The following is a 20,475-nucleotide window of genomic DNA, read 5'->3' on the forward strand; positions in this document are numbered from 1 at the left end:
CAATGAAAGCCTTGACCTCCTGAATTATAAACAATATAGTTGTATGTGGAGAATTCAACTCTGCGCAAAGGATGCGATGTGCCAGCATTGCAAGTTTTCCTTAGCACCCCACTTGCGATGTTGGCACTACTGTAAATGGATATGTGCGGGCCGTACACAACACAGACAGCGACATCCAGACTGAGAATCCCGACAGATTGTGGAGGTTAGTATTAGGGTCAGGGGGAGGATTTAGGGTTAAGTGGAGTGTTAGGCTGCTGGATGGAAAGGTTAAGATTAGGTTGCGGGTGAGGTGGTTTAGTGTAGGGGTTATAATACTTACAAAAATCTCTCTGTATCCCAACTGTTGGAATGATGCTGTCGGTATTCTGACCGTCAGCATCCTGAATGTGGTGATACCGTACCCAGCCCATATGTGCGTAGTAAGCCATCATTTGAATTTGACCTTAAGCAACTACTGCCTAAAGTCGTACAGTGGTGGCCAAAAGTCTTGCATCACTAGTTTGACAATTTGAGGCAGCTTGCATTACACTACATGCACATGACATACTGTTGTTTTAGGGAATTTTTCTTCTTCACACTTCCATAGGCTTAGATCATGGGTATAGGGTGGAGCATGAGTCATCAACTAGTTAAACTGCTTCTCCCAGCCACCACTGGCTCCTCCCCCAATACCCCACCGATCAAGTCACATTAGAGACTGCTCTGCAGTCTCAGCTTTTTTTTCCTTTAGTATTTATTTTATCTATTTTTTTTTCCTGAGTGGGCAGCGCTAGGCGTCCTATAGAACGCTACCACTGCCGCTCCACTGGAGAGTGGGTCAGTGACCTCGGCTGGTCCCTCAGCAAACTCCGGGGACCCACAGTAAGACGCTGGGGGGAAGGGAGCATGGACAGTGCTCTAAGGTAAGATCAACTCCCTGCTTACAGGGAGCCGCGCTGCAGTGACGGTTAACACCGGTGTGCTTCATCTAACAGTTTAGTAAATACCTCGTCTGTAAAGCCCCGCTTATTGTGGAGTGAGGTCACATTCATTGCACTCCCCCTTTTATTGCACACAGTAGTTTACCTAACTGGTGTGTGGGGACTGCCTTCGGCGACACCTCCCTGAATACGCCAGAGATTGTCTAATCTAGGAAGCTAAACAGGGTCAGGGCTTGGTTAGTACTTGGTCCACCTGTCAATACCAGGTGCGGTAGGCTAGCGTTTCAGTTTTTAAACTTCGATAGACTGTTTCTGCAGAATTCCCATCTTTTGCACAACGTGTGGACTCGCCCTAATAGGCACCTCCAGGTTTCTAAGCACATTGGGACCGGGCATAATGAGCCTACTCCTGTGGATGTTGACATGGCCCGCCTAGTCTAGAACGATCCCCTTCCTAGTCCAAATACAGCATTCCTTGGGATCCGACAGACAAGAAAATGGAACTTCCCTCAAAAAAGGACTTCGGGCTGGATGCATGATATATTCTGCAGAATATGACTCCTGCTTATGTAGTTAAAGCCATTGGAGGTTGGAAGGATGCTCTTTAGGAGAGCCTCAGCTTAGTTTCATATTGAAACGAGTTGCGTCAGGTGAGAACAGAGAGTGGCCTCTTATGTAGGAGAGGCAACAATAGCTACTGGTGTCCTGACTTCAGGGTGTCAGCATCCTTGGTGGCTGTTAGACTAGCGCTCTTGCTTAATTTCGTTGGGATCCAATTTTTGACAGGATTGCAGCCACAATGATGGCGTAAAGGTCGATCTTCCTCCCTTCTGTGACCTAAGTCGAGAACTTATAATTTTGGTTCCTCTCCTCAGAGGGAAGACCAAGGGTCAACCTTTCTCAAAGCTCCGGGCTACTCTCACAGGCCCCGAGCTAAACAGCCCAGATCTATCAGTTATCCTAACTCCAGGCCTACTGACAGACTTGCGCTTGACTAGGCAGACCTCCACCTAGGGTTGTTCCTGCGTGGGAGGCCGACTTTTGCTGTTCGGATCACATGGATGGTGATCGTACAGAATGCCTGAGGGTGAGGTTCTCTCTCCTGGGGCTACACCGTAGCCTAGCAGGAAAGGCCTTAGATCCTATGTTTTCCAACTGGGGGACTCTGGTCTCACCCCTGCTAGCCTCCTGAATGTGTGTTCCAGTTCCCCTGAGAGAGGCAAGGAGTTTTTGCTAGTCTCCTCTTTATTCACCTGGAATTCTTCAGGCTTTTTGGTGAGTCATGGAGTCTCTATCCATCATTCTGGCATGGGGGATTTTAGGGCCTCCATGAATTTCCGGGAGGCCTATCAGTTTCCTATCTAGCCTAGTCACGAGTTTCTTCTGGCTTGTAGTCGGAGAGGAGCATATTAATTTTCAGACATTGCCAGTTGGTCTTTTCAGAGCTCATCGACTTTTAAAGAAAGTCATGGAATATCTTTTATGCGCAGGGGCATCAGGTTTCTACCATCTCTAAACAGCCTTATGATCCTTGCCCGGTCTCCGGATGTTCTCAAGGAATACATCGGTCTCTCAATAAGTCTCTCCAGTCCCTCGGAAAGCTGGAGACAGGAGATGTACCATCTGGGGGCCTTGCTGGATTACAAGGTTCAGCGGATCTTCCTCTTCCAGAAAAGCTTGGGACCTATAGGCCAAGATTCATAAGGTTTTTAGTAATCGCTGTGTGTCAATACACTCTTACATTCAAATCCTTTGCTCGTTTGTCTTCACATTCGTCATGACGGATTATGCCCAGTGTACTCCCGGCCTCTATTCAGAAGGAGGATTGTCACTGTGGAACAGGTCCCACAGATAGCTCACACCTTCCTGGGAGGTTCGGTTCTTCCTATTGTGATCCAGACGTCCTGCTTAGACAGGGATCGCCCTCTTCGGGATTCCACACGGGGCACAACCTTCCAGGGTCAGTGAAAAACTTCCATGAGCCGGGTACATTCAACTTTGTGGATCTCCGAACAATTTTCAGAGCTCTCTGCCTGGCTCGGCTGCTGCTAGGGCATAGTCCGGGTCCAGATTAAATCCGATAACGTGACTGGCAACGCCTACATAAACCATCAGGAGAGTAGAGTTCTCATCTGGGCAGTGTTTCAACTTCCGGCTCTGTCGGTTGCCTTCCTTCCTAGAGTCTGGGTTGGGGGAAGAGAGCTTCCTCGGCCATCTGGGTATCTACCCAGACGAACTGGGACTTTGTCCGGACGCCTTTCGGATCCTAGTTCTTCGCTAATTGTAGCCAGACATCGCCTTGGGTCCTCCGCAGGCTGCACTAGGAGGGAGGCATGGTAATCCTGGTTGCCTCCTATGGGCCTTGGTGAGCTTGATATGCAGATCTTCTATCAACACTCTGCTGCATCTTCCTTGTGGCCGGATCGTCTGTCCCTGGGCCCGTGCTTCTATCCGAATCTGGCCCGTCTCGTTGCTGTTGACTCGGTCTTTTGCACTTCAGGGTTCTCCAGGTCGGTCATTCATACTATGCTGTATGCCCGTAAGTTCTCCTCTGCAAGACTGTCACTGCTTGGGCGGATTTACTTTGCTTGGTGTTCTGTCCGAAATTTTATTCCCAGAAGGTTTCCCTCTCTTGGGTCCTCTCCCTCCGCAGGTGGGGCTGGATTGTCTCCCCGCCTCTCTTCTTGGAAATTGCAGGTTTCCACACTTAACCATCAGAGCAATCTGCCTCTGAAGAGGACAGACGTACAAACTTTCCTTCAAGGTGTTCTCCTCGGAAGGTGTTGTTCCTCGACTCCTTGGAGTTTGTCTTTAGTGCTTCGAGTTCTTCACTCGTCGCCCTTTGAGCCCATGGGCTCTGCTGACATTCCGTTCCACCTATACAGGAGCAGCCTTTGCAAAGGCCTGGAATGGAACCGAGCATATTCCATCATGTCGAAGGCGGACACCATGAATCCCAGAACCTGCATCGCTGAGTGGATCAACACTCATCGACTGCGGAGACCTCTGCGCACTCGTAGTTGAAGTGTGGAGATCTTGTTTGATGTCAGAAAGATTCTCTGATCCTGAGAATCCAGCAGGGCTACCAGATGAATCACTCTGAGGGATTCAGGGAGGACTTTATATTTTTTTCAATTGATTAACCATCCGTGCTTGTGCAGGAAAGCAATGGTTAACTACAGACGACGGTGAAGCACTTCTGGGGATCCTGCTAGGCGCAGGTGGTCGTCCAGGTATGGAAACATTTGGATACCCTGACCTTGCACGTGGGCCGTCCTGATAGCCATAATTTTGGTAAACACCTGTGGAAAGTCCATAGAGCAGAGCCTGAAATTGGAAGTGTTTCTGTAGTATAGCAAACCGGAGATATCGCTGATGTGAGGGCGCTATAGGTACGTGTCCTGAATATCCAGAGATACTATAAAGTCCCCAGGCCGCAAAGCTAGGATGATGGAGCGTAGTGTTGCCATCCTGAACTTTGCCACCCTTAGGAATTTGTTCAATGATCTGAGGTTGAGGATAAGCCGATGAGACCCATTCGGCTTCTGAACCAGAAAGCAGAATAACAACCAGTCCCTCATCGAGATAGTGGGACTGGCACAATTACCCTTGCTTGCAGCAAAGACTGTATGGCTTTCTGGATTTATTAGGCCTTGTTTGGGTCTGAATGAGGGCCTGTATAGATAAACTGGTGGGGAGATCATCTGAGAAATGAGAGGGCATAGCCATTTGAGACCACTTCTCTTCTTACCCAAGTATCCGTGGTGTTTTGACACCAGCACTGGGCGAACTGAATTCGGCCTCCCACTCTGGGATATCCCAGAGGGAGGCCCGTCCAGTCAGGTTGAGGGTTTATCCTCGGGCTTTGAAGCAGGGCGTCTGGTGTTCCAGGTGTGCTTGGTCCTGGGTTTGGCGGCACTAGTGGAAGCCGACTGCCTAGGAAAGGACTGACCTTTCGGCTTTCCCAGGCCTAGTAGAAGTAGTTACAATCTTGTCAAGGTCTGTGCCCAACAAGATCTCCCCATTGTAGGGTAACCCTTCTAGGCCTTTCTTGGAATCAGCCTTCCATGAGCGTAGCCACAGGGTACGGCGGGAAGACACAGCGCAACTCTGGAGGTTAGGAGACTGGCATCTAATGTCGCTTTTCCAAAATAGGAAGCTGCATCTCGAATGTGAGCAACAAGACATCTGATCCCTATAAGCATCTGAGGGAAAAGTGTCTTCAAGTGCATCAGCCCAGCTCTCTATAGCATTAGCCACCCATGCAAAAGCCATGATTGGACGGGCAACAGTCCCTGAAAGAGTATATCGATTTCAGGCAAGCTTCTACTTTCCTATCCATAGGATCCTTCAAGGAAGTAACTGTAGGAAAAGGCAACGTAGCGCTTTTACAAACGCATAACATGTGAATCCACCGCAGGGGATGTTTCCCATTTTGCACAATGAGCTACAGGAAAAAAGTAATATGAGGTCAGTATGAAATCTCTTACCAAGCTGCAGCTATGAGTTCAGCTAGATTATCCAATAGAGTGAATTCTGCTGAAGCTACTTTCTGTCGTTTAAACAGAGGGCACTTGGATTTAGGAGATGGCTCGTCATCTTCTATTAATAAGATGGATCTGACAGCTCACACCAAGGCAGGATTCATTTACGACAGACTCATCCTCCTCCGGTGGGGAGTCAGGGTTAGAAAGATCAGCATCTGTGCGTGGACTGTGACGATAACACAGGACGTGTAAAGGGTTTACTGGGTAGAGGTTTCCCACCTTGCAACATGGTTTGAAAGGCATTAGATGTAGCCATTAGTCTCTGTACTGAGTTAGAGAGTATGTCTACCCATGGTGGGGGTACAGGAGGTACCTGTATTGCCTGAATCTGATGTGACAACCCCAAAGGGGGCATTACGTCCTACTGTGATGACCCCCCTCGGGTGGAATTACAGCCGGATCAGCTAGGCGGTCTGCAATAGTGGCCAGTGCCTGAGCAAAGGAGCCCAGGATAGGATAGATATATATCTAAATCCTCCTCACTTAAGCCTGCAGCCCATAACTTGCCTGATAGCAATATGGGGGCATATGCCTGTTAATACTCCTGCCTTTGCTAAACATAGCTGCAGAGTAAATGGCACTGGGTATAATGCAACCACCGTGTATGTAAGATACTAGTAGGAAGCAATATACTGGTCCTGTCTTATGGCTGTGTACAGCACAGACCAAATATGGCACAGTGCAACAAATGTATGTGACACAACCTCACAAATACTTAGTTCTATAAATGTGAGGCACAGGCAAACCCCTGAATACACCTGTATGTTAAGGTAATAGTCTGAGAAAAAACACTGGTCTTGACTGACGCTTGAATAAGCTGCAGTAGCCCATTGTTTAAGTATGTGACACATTGGGGGCGTGGCCATGGCAGCAATGTAGATGGACGTGTTCTCTAGGGCTCTCCAACTGAACATCCTGCATCCCCTATCCTGCGACCAGAGGGCTGACTCTGGTGGGTGACTTACCCTCCCCTGGGATCCAGGCTTCCGGTGGTCCGGTCTGTGGGCGCCAGGGACAAAGGAGAGACGCGGGCGTCGTCAGTGAAGTCTCTTGCAGAGGTGCAGTGGTGCTGCTGAGGTCAGACTGCTAGCACTGACACATTGCGGGCAGTGGCGCCTTGACTGCTCTGGTGCACTTCCTGAGTGGGCCCCCTTTGCTGTGATCCTGCTTGCCTGGTCGGTGTGGTCTGCCCTGACTCACTGGCTGTTTGGTGCTGATTCCTGTGGAGGTGGCAGCCATTGTTAATGTAAAATCCTGCTGCTGTGCTCCCTTCTTCTCAAAAGCCCCCTGCTAGAGTACTGCAAAATTGCATGCTGCATAACCCTTTCACTGCCAGAATGGGTAAATCAGGCCATGCTGCTGCAGCAGCTGCTAGACTGGGGCGTTTCTCCAGATTATCTACTCAGACCCCACCTGAAGTGACCCTTCAACAGGTCCTGGAGGCAGTCAATTCAAGCGAGCAGAGGCTGTCTGATAAGATAGGGAAAGTACAGTTTGATTTGTCCTTTGTACGCCAGGATTTGCAACGAGTCCGTGAGAGAGTTGAGGAAGCTGAAACTGGCATCTCCACTTTGGAGGATGTACAAGCTCCTTTGAAAACGCAAGTAGCCGCCCTGACCTCCCAACTCTCTTCTATGCAGCATAAAAACAAGAGATATGGTAAGAACTTACCTTTGTTATCTCTATTTCTACGAAGTCCATAGGGTCCACAGGGTGACCTTGGGGTATAGCTGGATCCTGGGGCACCACGGAGCTAAAGCTTTTAGCTGCTCCCAGGATGCACTTGGGTCCAACCTCCCCTATACCCCGCCCCCGAGCTACAGGCACCTCAGTTGGTAAGCAGCCCAGGCCGGAGGAGGAGACGAAACAGAGAGAAGGAAGACTGGAACACACAAGAACCATACTCACAGAAATGGGAGACGGAAAACCGGTGACCAGTCACAGAGCCCATATGAAGCCAGGTGCGTCAGGGCGGGTGCCCTGTGGACCCTATGGACTTCGTAGAAACAGAGATAACAAAGGTAAGTTCTTACCATATCTCTTGTTTTCTACTTCAGGGTCCATAGGGGTCCACAGGGTGACCTTGGGGATGTCCCAAAGCAGTCCAACTAAGGGCGGGGACGCTCCTGTGCTGATAGGAGAACCCGGCGCCCAAAGGATGCATCCTGAGAGGCAAAGGTGTCAAACGCATAGAACCTCAAAAAGGTCTGAATGGAAGACCAGGTGGCCGCCTTACAGAGCTGAACAGCAGAGGCGCCACGGCTAGCAGCCCAAGAAGGGCCCACGGACCGAGTGGAATGAGCCTTAACAGAGGCTGGAACAGGTAAACCCTCCTGCATATAAGCCTCAATAATAACAGAACGAAGCCAACGGGCAAGTGTCTGTTTGTTGGCAGGCCAACCCCTCTTGTGAAAACCAAAGAGGATAAAGAATCCGACTTCCTCACAGAACTAGTCCGGTCCACATAAACCTGGAGTGCCCTTACAACGTCTAAGGAAGTCTCCCCAGCCGAAAGATCAGGTGACTGAAAGGCTGGTACAACAATTTCCTGATTAATGTGGAACCTGGAAACCACCTTAGGCAGGAAATCAGGACGAGTGCGAAGCACCGCTCTGTCCTGATGAAAAATCAGAAAAGGGGGACGACAAGAAAGCGCCCCCAAATCTGAAACCCTCCTGGCAGAAGCAATTGCCAAGAGGAAAACAGTTTTAAAAGTTAGCCACTTGAGCTCCACTGACTCCAAGGGCTCAAAAGGAGGACCCTGTAAGGCCCTAAGAACCACCGCCAAATCCCACGGGGCCACAGGTGGCACAAAGGGAGGCTGGAAACACCCTGGAAAAAGGTGTGTACGTCCGGCATAGCAGCGATCCTGCGCTGGAACCACACCGACAGACCAGACACGTGTACCTTCAGTGAAGAAAGACGTAATCCTAAGTCCAAACCGGACTGAAGGAAAGCCAGAATACGCGAAACTCGGAACACCTGGGGATCATAGTTTCTGGCCTCGCACCACTGAAAGTAAGTGTGCCACACTCTGTGATAGATCCTCGCGGAAGCAGGCTTGCGCGCCCTCAGCATGGTGGTAATAACGGAGCTAGAAAAGCCCCGAGACCTCAGGACGGCTGTCTCAAGAGCCACGCCGTCAAAGATAGTCGACCCAGATCCGGGTGAAGACAGGGCCCCTGAGACAACAGGTCCCGCCGTTGAGGTAGGAGGTACGGAGCGTCGATGGACAGGCTCCGCAGATCGGAGTACCACGGCCTTCTGGGCCACGCTGGGGCCACCAGGATCAGTGTGCCTCCGTCCTGTTTGAACTTGAGCAGGACCCGAGGCAGCAGAGATATCGGAGGGAACAAGTAAGCCAGTTGAAACAGCCATTTCACCGACAGCGCGTCTATCAGACTTGCGCCTGCGTCCCTTGTCCTTGACCCGTACACAGGCAGCTTGTGATTGTGACGGGACGCCATCAGGTCCAGCTCTGGCAGCCCCCACTTGTCCACGAGTAGTTGGAATACCTCTGGATGAAGCGACCATTCCCCGGGATGCACATCGTAACGGCTGAGGAAGTCTGCCTCCCAATTGAGGACTCCTGGGATGAAAACTGCCGAGAGAGCTGGAAGATAGCGCTCCGCCCAAGCCAGGACGCGGGACACCTCCGACATCGCAGCTCGACTGCGAGTCCCTCCCTGGTGATTGATGTACGCCACCGTGGTGGCGTTGTCTGACTGCACCTGAACGGCCCTTCCGTGAAGAGCGGTGCCGGACGACTGCAGGGCTCTGTATACTGCCCGCAGTTCCAGGATGTTGATGGGAAGAATCGCTTCCTCCGCCGACCAACGACCCTGAAGTGACAAGGAGCCTGTCACCACCCCCCAACCCCGGAGACTGGCATCTGTCGTGAGCAGAACCCATTCCGGGATCCAAAAGGGGCGCCCCTCCAGGAGATGCGCTGTCTGCAGCCACCAGGCAACACCAGCATCTGAGAGCGGATCCTGTGTGGCAATCCGTTCCATTCTGAAAGAATCAGCCCCTGCAGGGGCCTGGAATGGAACTGGGCAAACTCCACCATGTCGAATGCCGACACTATGGACCCCAAAACTCTCATCGCTGAGTGCACCGACACTCTGCCACTGCTCAGACAACTGTGAATCCGCAGCTGTAAGGAGGAGACCTTCTCTGGAGTCAGAAAAATCCGTTGCTGACGAGAGTCCAGCAGGGCCCCCAAATGAACCATCCGTTGTGATGGGATGAGGGAGGATTTCTTCCAGTTGATCAACCAGCCGTGCGCCTGTAGACAAGCGACCGTCAGGTGGAGATGCTGGATCAGTACCTCCGGGGAGCTTGCCAGCAAGAGGTGGTCGTCTAGATACGGTAGCAACCGTATCCCCTGGCTCCGAAGGTGAGCCGCCATGACCGCCATCACCTTGGTAAATACCCTTGGTGCCGTGGAGAGACCAAAGGGTAGAGCCCTGAATTGGTAGTGGTTGTGGAGAATAGCAAACCGCAGAAACCGTTGGTGCGATGTTGCTATAGACACATGGAGGTAGGCGTCAAGGATATCCAGGGAGACCATATAATCCCCCGGTTCCATCGCCAGTATGATGGAACGCAAAGTTTCCATCCTGAATTTGGGAACCCTGAGAAACCTGTTCAGGGACTTTAAATTGAGGATGGGGCGATGAGAGCCATTGGGTTTCTGCACCAGAAACAGCGTAGAGTAATACCCCATCCCACGTTGAGACTGTGGTACGGGTATAATGACCCCAGCCGTCAGCAAGGCCTCTATGGCTTCCTGAACCTGCAAGGCCTTGGTTTTGTCCTGAGAAGGACTTGTGCAAAAAAACTGGCAAGGCGGCCTGTGCCGAAAAGACAGGGCGTACCCCTGGAAGACCACTTCTCGCACCCAGGCATCCGTGGTGGTATTGTGCCAGCACTGGGCGAATTGAAGAAGTCGGCCTCCCACTCTGGGGTCCCCCAGAGGGAGGCCGGTCCCATCACGCAGAAGGCTTATCTTCTGGCTTGGAAGAAGGGCGCCTAGCACTCCAGGCTTGCTTCTTTGGCTTTGAGGCGGTCTTGGGTGCGGACTGCCTCGGGAAGGACTGACCCTTTGCCTTGCCCTGAACCCGAAAGGAACGAAACGCTGAGCTCCGGACCTTAGCAGGTGTAGTAGCTGAAGGGAGGAAGGCTGACTTGGATTTTGCCAGGGTATCTACTATTTTGTCCAGGTCCGGACCAAATAGTAATTCCCCATTAAAAGGTAAGGCCTCCAAGCCTTTCTTTGAATCCGCGTCTGCTCTCCAAGACCGCAACCACAAGGATCTATGAGCAGACACTGCTGCCGCCGAAACCCTAGAGGTCAACAGGCTAGCATCCAAAGATGCTTCTCCAATGTAGGAGGCGGCATCTCTCATCTGTCCTAACAACGCCCTCTGGACGTCCGGAGATTCATCCGTAAACGTGTCCTCCAAGGCGTTGGCCCACCCCTCAATGGCCTTGGCCACCCAGGAGATGGCCATGGACGGCCGGGCTACAGCCCCTGAGAGAGAATAAATAGACTTTAGACAAGTCTCCACCTTTCTGTCCGTAGGATCCTTCAGCAAGGATATAGACGGCAATGGCAAAGTAGCACTCCTGATGAGGCGTGTTACATGGGAATCGACTGCAGGCGGAGTTTCCCATTTCTTACAATGCGCTTCCGGGAATGGATAATTGGACGCCAAGCGTTTCTGTGGCAGGAAACGCTTACTGGGCGTCTGCCAGGCCACCGCCATGTGATCAGTCAACTGATCAGACAAGGGGAACGCTGTAGAAGTAACCTTAGCTTTTTTAAAACTAGGATACCTTGACTTGGGAGCGGGTGCCTCATCCTCAATCAGAAGAATAGCCCGCACCGCCTTAACCAGAGCCCGCACATTGATGGAAGACTTAGTGTCTACCTCCTGGACTGAGGCATCTGAGGCTGAGTCATCCTGTACCTCACCATCATCCGAGAACCCCTCAGAATCCGAAAGATGCGCAGCCTGTGCCATGACTGAGCGTTTAGACGCCCTGGAGGGCACGTCACTGCGCAACATCGACTGAAAAGCCGAAGATGCTGCCGCCAAATCTTGGACAGTGTGGGAAAGCGCATCCACCCAGGGTGGAGGAGCTGTCACAGGAGCCTGAAACGGCACCACAGCCGGCTGTGCCACAGGGGTGGACTGAATATACATTGGCAACCCCGCATAGGGACCAACAGGCTGAGACCCCGGGGGAGTCTGCAATAATTGTGGGACACCCGGGGAATGGGGGATGGCAGGCTGGGGCAACGCCCTAGTAGGGGCGGCAGTCGGGACCGACAGACGGTCCGCGATGGACACCAGCACCTGGGAAAACATCGCCCATGGTGGCTCCTGCGAAATGGGAGGTTTAGACGTACCAGGGACCGCCTGGCACCGTCCGCACAGGCCGTCCTGTGACAAATCCTCCCTATCCACTCCTGCAGAACAGCGCCTGCAGGAGAACAATGCTGGAGCCCCGGAGTGCTCAATCTCCTCCTCAGACATGACTTAGGAAGAAAACGTGCGCACTCACCAGTGTGCTGAACAACAGCCCACAATATGGCACCGTGTAGCACACAACTGTATGTGACGGACCTCACAAATACGTGATCTATATAGGTGAGGTCAGTAGAAACACCCTTCCCCCGCACACCTGTAGGGCTTGTAGGAGAAGGAAAGGGATAGGTATAGGCTGACAGTAAGTAGAAAAAAGACACAGACAGGCAGCACTAGCAAAAGTCACATACCATGCAGGAAGATATACTCACTGCACCTTTCCACTACAATCAACCTGCCCAGATTCAGTGTCTGGGAGGGCTATAGCGCTGTGTACACTGTCCTTCAGCAGGGGAGAGGTACACAGGGGGACCGGTCCGCGTGCTCCCGGAGAGTATCCACGCTGCCACAGAGAAAATGGCCGCTGGAGACCTCAGAGGAGGAGTGGCCGAGTATCTGCAGCTCAGCGACGCCAGACTCTGAGCTGAAAGGCGCGCTGAGCTGAGGGGAGGAGCCGCTAGACAGGGAAGGCTTCCTCCCCTGGCTAGCATATTAACCCCCGGGTTGCCGGCATCCCGCTTGCCGCGATATTAACCCTGGTGGTCTAGTGGTCTGGCGGGGTATGCCTCCGCTGGAGGGGGGGCCCGCCGCCACCGCTAGCGCCCCCGGTCTGTCCCCTAGACCGGGGGCATAGGACTGCATTTGAAAGGAACCCGCGCACCGCCGCTAATCAGCGGTGCGCGGCTTACCTGATCTCCCCGGCGTCTTCCGGCAGCAGTCCCGGGGGAAACCAGAGTCCGGCTGGTACAGACTCTGGCTTCCCCCGCCGCGATCCCCAGTTCAGTGCTGGCGTCGCGGCGCCAGCAGGGACAAAGGAGCGGCAGCGTGGGCGTCTGTACAGACAGCCCAGCGCTGCTGCTCTAGAGAAAAAAACTTATAGTAAAAAATAAATTTAACTAAGTTAAATAAAAAATTAAAAGCTTTAGGGGGCTGCTCCTGCAGCCCACCCCGCAGGGTGACCCGACTCCGGCCGGGCACCATCTAAAACTGAGGTGCCTGTGGCTCGGGGGCGGGGTATAGGGGAGGTTGGACCCAAGTGCATCCTGGGAGCAGCTAAAAGCTTTAACTCCGTGGTGCCCGAGGATCCAGCTATACCCCAAGGTCACCCTGTGGACCCTGAAGTAGAAATGGCTGATATAGAGGGCCGGCTGAGATTCAATAACGTTCGCTTTGTTGGCTTGCCAGAAAAGGAGGAAGGGTCATCCCCTGAGGCCATTTGGAAAAATGGCTTGCGGATACGTTTGGTCGGGATTCCTTCTCGACTCAGTTTGCAGTGGAATGGGCACAGACTTCCTGCTAGACCAATGATTCCTGGAGCCCCTCCGCGCACCTTCATAGCAAAATTCTTGCATTACTTTGACCATGACTCTGTGCTCCGCATGGCTAGGATAAAGGGTCCGCTGGAACGTAACGGGGTGAAAGTATCTGTGTTTCCAGATTTTGCCGCTGATGTGCAGAAAGATAGGGCTAAATTCATACCTGTCCGAAGACGTCTATGTGAAATGAATATACAGTATGCCATGCTGTTTCCATCTAAATTGAGGGTTGTGGTAGATGGAGAATCAAAATTTTTTGTTACCCCTCGTGAGGCTGCAGCATGGCTAGATCGCATGGCACCGGGCGCCAGATATTTGGCTCCTGATTGATATGTTTAATTTTGAACGCTCGCAGCCGGGCTACTTTTTCTTCCTATATGCGAAGCTGTTTGCTCTATTATATTGTAGGTGCACAGTTATTTCTACTTTGTGTCTATTCGGATGACGCTACCTGTTGCATAGATATATGTAAATTGCATCAGCTTTCTTCATATTCATATATATGTTTATATTAGATTATATTACGTTAAATAGTACTGTATTGGATTAAGGGAAATTATATACTATGTTCTATTGGTTTTAAATATGTTGGAGAGCCCCATTGCTTTGGTGACTTTGATCTCCATTTGCTCCGCCACTTAGCTGGGATATACGGCATAGTGGGTAGCGAAGTTTAGGTTCTAGTTTGGGATTAGGTATGCCAACATTTGGGGTGGTATACAGGGAGGGGGGAGGTTGTTGGGGTTATATAATGTTTAGTTATATACGGTATCTTATTTTTATTTTTGCCTGCATTGTATCGCTTATTGCATAATCAAAGTATTTTAGATGGAGGGTCTGATATGGACCTGATGGTATTTTTGGTAAACACATTTAACATTTTTGTCGATGCTGAATCTTTTGACATGGAATGTGCGTGGTGCTAATGACAAGATCAAACGGTCATTAATTTTTAGACTCCTTAAACAATATTGTCCGGATATTGTTTGCCTGACGGAAACCCACTTGGTGGGAAGCAGAATCCTATCATTGAAACGCCCTTGGGTGGGCTGGGCATATCATGCCTCCCACACCACATCCTCTAGGGGGGTACCAGTACTCAAACAAAAATGTGCCTTTTATACTGAACAGAGTCCAAACTGATACGTATGGGATATTTGTATTCTTAGACTGTAAAATTTATTCTACTCCGCTTTTGTTGTTAGCAGTTTATATTCCTCCTCCGTTTAGCTATGATGTACTTAAATTGACTACTGGATTTATTGCCGACTCCCCTAATACTCATGTTATATGCCTGGGGGACTTTAACAACATTATGAACGGGTGCTTGGACAGGTGGCGGCAGACACCCATTAATCAGGGGTTGACTGACACTAGCTTTGCAAGATTTATTGAGGGCTTAGGTTGGATTGATTGCCTGGCGTAAAAAGCACCCTGCAGTACGCCAATTCTCATGTTTCTCCTCCTCATATAACTCTTTTTCAAGGATTGATATGGTACTGGTTTCATCTGATCTGGTTCCCATGATAGGTAAAATTGAATACATGACTAGAGGGGTGTCAGACCACTCTCCGAAGACACTGAGTTTGGATTTAGGTGGGCCGAGAGGACAGAAATTCTGGAAGCTACATCCCTCTTGGTTGATGCAGATGGGGGCCAGGTCTGAGCTTGAGGCATTATGGTCGGGCTATTTTGGAGACAACATAGGATCATGCTAGGTCTGACATGATTTGGGATTCATTTAAAGCTTTCATGAGAGGGACTCTATTGAGAAGGGTTGCCGAAATTAAAAATTATTATAGGGACAGGGAGGTAGAGTGGAATGTACTTGTAGAAATTCTGAACTGCAATTCTTACAAGATGGGCTTGATGTTTCTAGAATCAAATGGTTGGCTGCTCAGGAGGCTTGGTCTGCCCACTTAACAGATAGGAGGAAATTGGAGTTGACGATTAGTTCTAATTCCCATTACATGTATGCTGATAAACCAGGTAGCTATCTAGTAAGATTGGTCCAGCCCACCAGACCTGTTACTATTTCAGAGATTGTGGGAGGGGATGGCGATGTGGTCACATCCATCTCTGGTATAGCTGATGTTTTCCTGTCATTCTACAAGGACGTCTATAAATCCCATTGGTCATGTAATTTAGAAGAGTTACGTGCGTATATTACATCGATTGAGTTGCAAAGCCTTTCCTCAGAAGCTAGGGCCTTTCTTGATGCTCCACTGACTACAGAGGAGGTAGGGGGGGGCCATTGATTCCTTCCCTGGGGGTAAGGCGCCGGGTACGGATGGTATCCCATTAGAGGTCTACAAAAAACATGCTAAAGTATTTGTCCCTAAACTATTAGAGCTATATAAATGACCTTTTTCAATTTAATTCTCTTCCACCATCCATGTCAGTGGCCCTAATTATTGTATTATTAAATCCAGACAAGGACCCCAGGTTCCCAGACTCGTACCGTCCTATTTCTCTAATACCAACGGACATAAAAATTCTTGCCAAAATTCTGTCTTTAAGACTAAATCAGGTCATCACCTCTTTGGTCCACTCGGATCAATCCAGCTTTATGCCAGGCAAATCCACTTCTATAAATGTGAGGCGCCTGTTTACTCATGTTCAGGCCTCTCATGGGGACGAGTCCTCCTCAGTCATTGTGTCTTTGGACGCAGCTAAGGCTTTTGATTCTGTGGAGTGGCCGTTCCTGTGGGAGGTCATGAAATGTATGGGTTTTGGACCAGTGTATTTGCGGTGGGTTCAGTTATTATACTATAGGCCAGTTGCTAGGATCTCTGTCAATGGATTTATCTCCTCTCCTTTCTTATTAGAAAGGGGCACGAGGCAGGGCTGCCCACTGTCCCCGGCCCTTTTTGCGTTGGCAATTGAGCCTCTTGCTTGTGTATTAAGGTCACACCCTAAGATTGTAGGTCTTAAGACAGACACCAGAAACCATACTGTGGCTTTATACAACGATGATCTGCTGTTATTTTTAACCAATTATATAGAGGCTATGCCTATAGTTTTACAGGTTATAAATATATTTGGTGTTTACTCTGGGTTAAAAATTAATTGGAATAAATCCTATATCCTTCCTCTTAGAGGACAACCACCTGAACTTCCTCCCATACCTCTTCCGCTGCGATGGGTATCCCAATTTAAATATTTGGGCGTCTACATTACAAACTCCCCGCTTGACTTTATAAGGCTCAATCTGGATCCACTATTTGACTACCTAAAAGTAAAAATTTGGAGTAAGCTGCCAATCACGGTTACAGGCAGGATAAACCTGATAAAGATGATAGTACAACCTAAGATAGTGTATATACTTCAACAGTCCCCAGTGTTTATTCCAGCCTGAGTATTCCGTAAACTGGACAACAAGCTATCTTCCTTGATATGGGTGAACAGACGACCTCGAGTTAGACTTAAAATACTGATGAGACCTAAGTATGCCGGTGGGTTAGCGCTCCCTAATTTTCGACTATAATATTACGCGACACAACTAACGTATGTGAGAGAATGGCTTCAAAATAACTCCCCTAATGCATTACACTCGCTGTTGGTGTCTCAGGCCTCCCCTGGTCACACACCCTTACAGGCCTTGTTGAGTGACAGGGTTAATAAACCTCTTCCCCAGATACTAATACAGGCTATCAAGGTCTGGCGGGCTACCATTAATAACACGCACTGTTCTGGACTGGATCCTGATGTACCCTTATGGAACTCCAGGGCATTATCTGAATTGAGTTCACTTGAGGTTAGACAAATGTGGGGCACCAAAGGTATTAACTCACTGGGTCAGTTATATGACTGCTCTACACTTAAATCCTTTATTCAATTACAGGAGGAGTTTTCTTTACCGAAAAACTAATTTTTACAGATATCTGCAACTGCAGCATGCCCTCAGTGTTCAGTTTGATGCTAGTCCGCCTGATATTCAGCCTTTTCCCATCAAGAAAGTACTCACTTCATTGGGTCCCCGTAGGTCTTTGTCCTTTATTTATTCATACCTGTCATCTTTTCAACATGAATCCAGGCTACTTGATCTTAAAGGAAATGGGAGGCATATGTGGGCTTAATAGATGACAAAGACTGGGATATGGCTTTGAGTATTCCCCGAATCGCCACTGCCTCCGTGAGATTCCAGCAAATCCAGCTATATATCTTGCATAGAGTCTATCTAACTCCAACTAAGCTGGTGAAATTTGGGGGCCTTGCCTCTAATGTTTGTCCAAGATGCCAGATGGCTGTTGATACATTCTGGCACTTACTCTGGGAGTGCCCCACAGTTCAGACATTTTGGCGCAGGGTTATACAGGTTCTTTCCAATATTGGGATTCAAGCCCCTCTCCTCACCCCGTTGGTATGCTGTTTGGGTGTTCTGGACGATACCACTCTTGATAAATATGAAAGGCAGTTGGTTATCAACTTGTGTACTTTAGCTAAAGTCAGTATAGCTCGCAATTGGTTGGCCTCTCAGGGTCCGGACTTCCGTGCTTGGCTGGCGCTGGTTCGCACCACTGCCAGACAAGAGAAATATTTGTATTTAACTCGAAAGGCTGAATTTAAATATGACCGTATTTGGGGTAGTTGGTACAGGTCCAGTTATGCTCTCCCTGAAGTGTAATGGCCAATTGTTGTTTAAATGATTGTATGATTTACTGCAGACTTGGGAGAAGCTCCTCTTCTCTCTTATATACACACATACACAAATATATAAGATACAGTTTTGTCTATAATAAAAGTAGATTTTGTTTACCGTAGGATATGGGTGTGAGTATTAAATATGGTGGAATAGATGTCTCCTAATTGTGATATTGTATTAGAATATTTGTGTTTAGGGATGAGTGGTACCAATTGGATGTGTTTGTAATATATGCAACATTTTTACAAAGTCGAGATGTATAAAATTTGAAGACATGTTACAGTTATTTAAAATACTAAATATTTCTATACCATATTACGGTGTAAATATACCCTTATTTTATACGATTATGTATATGTTTTTTACTGAAATATGCAATTATTATTGTTTGTATTGAGTGTTGGTTTTGTGAAAACGCCAATAATAATAAAAAAAAATCAATAAAAAAAAAAATAAAAAAATAGTATGCGACACATTGGTCCTATCTGACACTTTGGTAAGCTGCAGGAGCCCTTTGCCTAAATATGGTACAATGCTGCACACAACAGTATGTGTCAGACCTCACAAATATTATCTTTTATATATGAGAGTTAAAAGAACCACCTTAGCTACACCTGTATTAGGGTAAAATTAGAGGAAAGGTATTAGGAAACAAAGACACAGACAGCCGGCACTAGCATAAGTCACATACAATGCAGAACGTATATTGCAAAGTGGCACTACAATCAATTGCCCAGATTAAGTGTCTGGGAAGGCTATAGTGTTGCATACACCAACCCAAAGGAGAGGTATGCAGGGTGACTGGTCCACACGCTGGCCTGAGAGATCTGCGAGTGCACCATCCAAGAAAATGGCTGCCAGAGACCACAGAGGGGGCGTGGCCACAGTAGGAAACCGCTCAGCAAACACAGACCGCAGTGGAAAGCTGCGCTGAGCTGAGGGGTGGAGCTGCTAAAAAGGGAAGGCTGTCTCCCCTGGCTGGCAATTAACCACCAAGACGCGGCTCCCTCGCCAACTACAAGTCCCTGGTGGTCTAGTGGAGCGCAGGGTATTGTGTGCCTGCTTCCACAGCCAGCACCTCCGGCCTGTCCCGAGACCGAAGGTAGGACTGCTAATACGCGGGTCACTGAAAGCGGTGACCCGCTCTTATCTGTCCCCGTACATCCGGCCGCAGTATGGGATGTCCTGCAGGGCCCGGCTAGCAGAGACCCCGGGGTCCCGCAGAGATCCCCAGATCGGTACTGGCGTCGCAGCGGAGCGGCAGCGCAGACGACCTATGGACAGTCTGCTGCTGCGCGCTCTGAAGATAGTTTTTTTTTCTACCAAATAATAAATGAAAATCAGCTTTTGTGCTGCTAAAAAGCCCCCCTGCGTTAACTGTGACCCAACTCCGGCCGGGCACCAACTATAACACTGAGGTGCCTCTGGCTCGGCGGCGGGGTATAGGAAGGATGGACCAGTGCATCCTGGGAGCAAAAGCTTTAACTGCATGGTGCCCGGAATCAGATCCAACCTACATCCCAATGTCTCCCTGTGGAGCCTATGGACCCCGAAGAAGATCATAAACTGTTGCCGACCATTCAGAGAGCAAACATGGAGACATGAAGTGACCAGTCTATAGATTAATGCACTGCAAAATGTGATCTGGATGTGGCCAAGTGTTTCTTGGCAGATCAACAGATGTATCTCCTTAAATACTGCAAGTATCCTGGCAACAGTGCATTGGTTACAGAAAACCCCTCATCGGTGAGCACGGTCACACGAATATGGGTTATTTTGCCAACGCAGGCCAAAGGCTTCATTGTTTAAGACACTGGTCGGGGAACAGGGGTAAATTACCCCAAATGGGGTAAAAATGAAATTCCTGGGGGTAATGAACGGACAGCCGGGCATGCATATCAATCATTGCATGCCCGGCTGTCCGTTCAATACCCCCAGGAATGGAGGTCACTGGCGCCGGGTGTGGCGCCAGTGACCTCCAGCCCAGCGCCGCAGGGAGGCTCTAAGCCGGACGCCCGCTGAGATGTTATTACCAGCGGGCGCCTGGCTCCCTCCATGCAGCGCCGCATTAGCCGGAGTTCTCTTCTGAACTCCAGCTTCCGGCTCTCCCCATGCGCACTATGGGAGAGACTTCATGACGTCTCTCCCATAGTTCCGAGGAGCAGCCGGGCGAACAGGATGGCGGCGGATGCAGGATCAGGGATTAAGGTGTTTTTTTTTTTCTTTTTTGTACAAGCGGCACTACAGGGGCATTGCTACAGGGGCATTATATGGGGCTCTACTACAGGGGCACTATATGGGGGCACTGCTACAGGGGCATTATATTTGGGCACTGCTACAGAGGCATAACTACGGGGGCACTGCTACAGGGGCATTATATGGGGGCACTGCTACAGGGGGCATAACTACGGGAGCACTACTACAGGGGCATTATATGGGGGCACTACT

The 20,475-nt window shown here is 49.6% G+C and overlaps 1 protein-coding gene across 7 annotated transcripts in view; it reads right to left on the reverse strand.

Annotated features, from left to right (window-relative positions):
• The window catches only part of SRRM1 (serine and arginine repetitive matrix 1), an 81,460-nt gene that overhangs the window by 29,060 nt on the left and 31,925 nt on the right, over window positions 1-20,475 (reverse strand). The gene's annotated exons all lie outside the window — the stretch shown is intronic.

This window comes from Taudactylus pleione, unplaced genomic scaffold, assembly GCF_031769625.1.
Source record: "Taudactylus pleione unplaced genomic scaffold, aTauple2 ptg000007l, whole genome shotgun sequence".
NCBI lineage: Eukaryota > Metazoa > Chordata > Amphibia > Anura > Myobatrachidae > Taudactylus > Taudactylus pleione.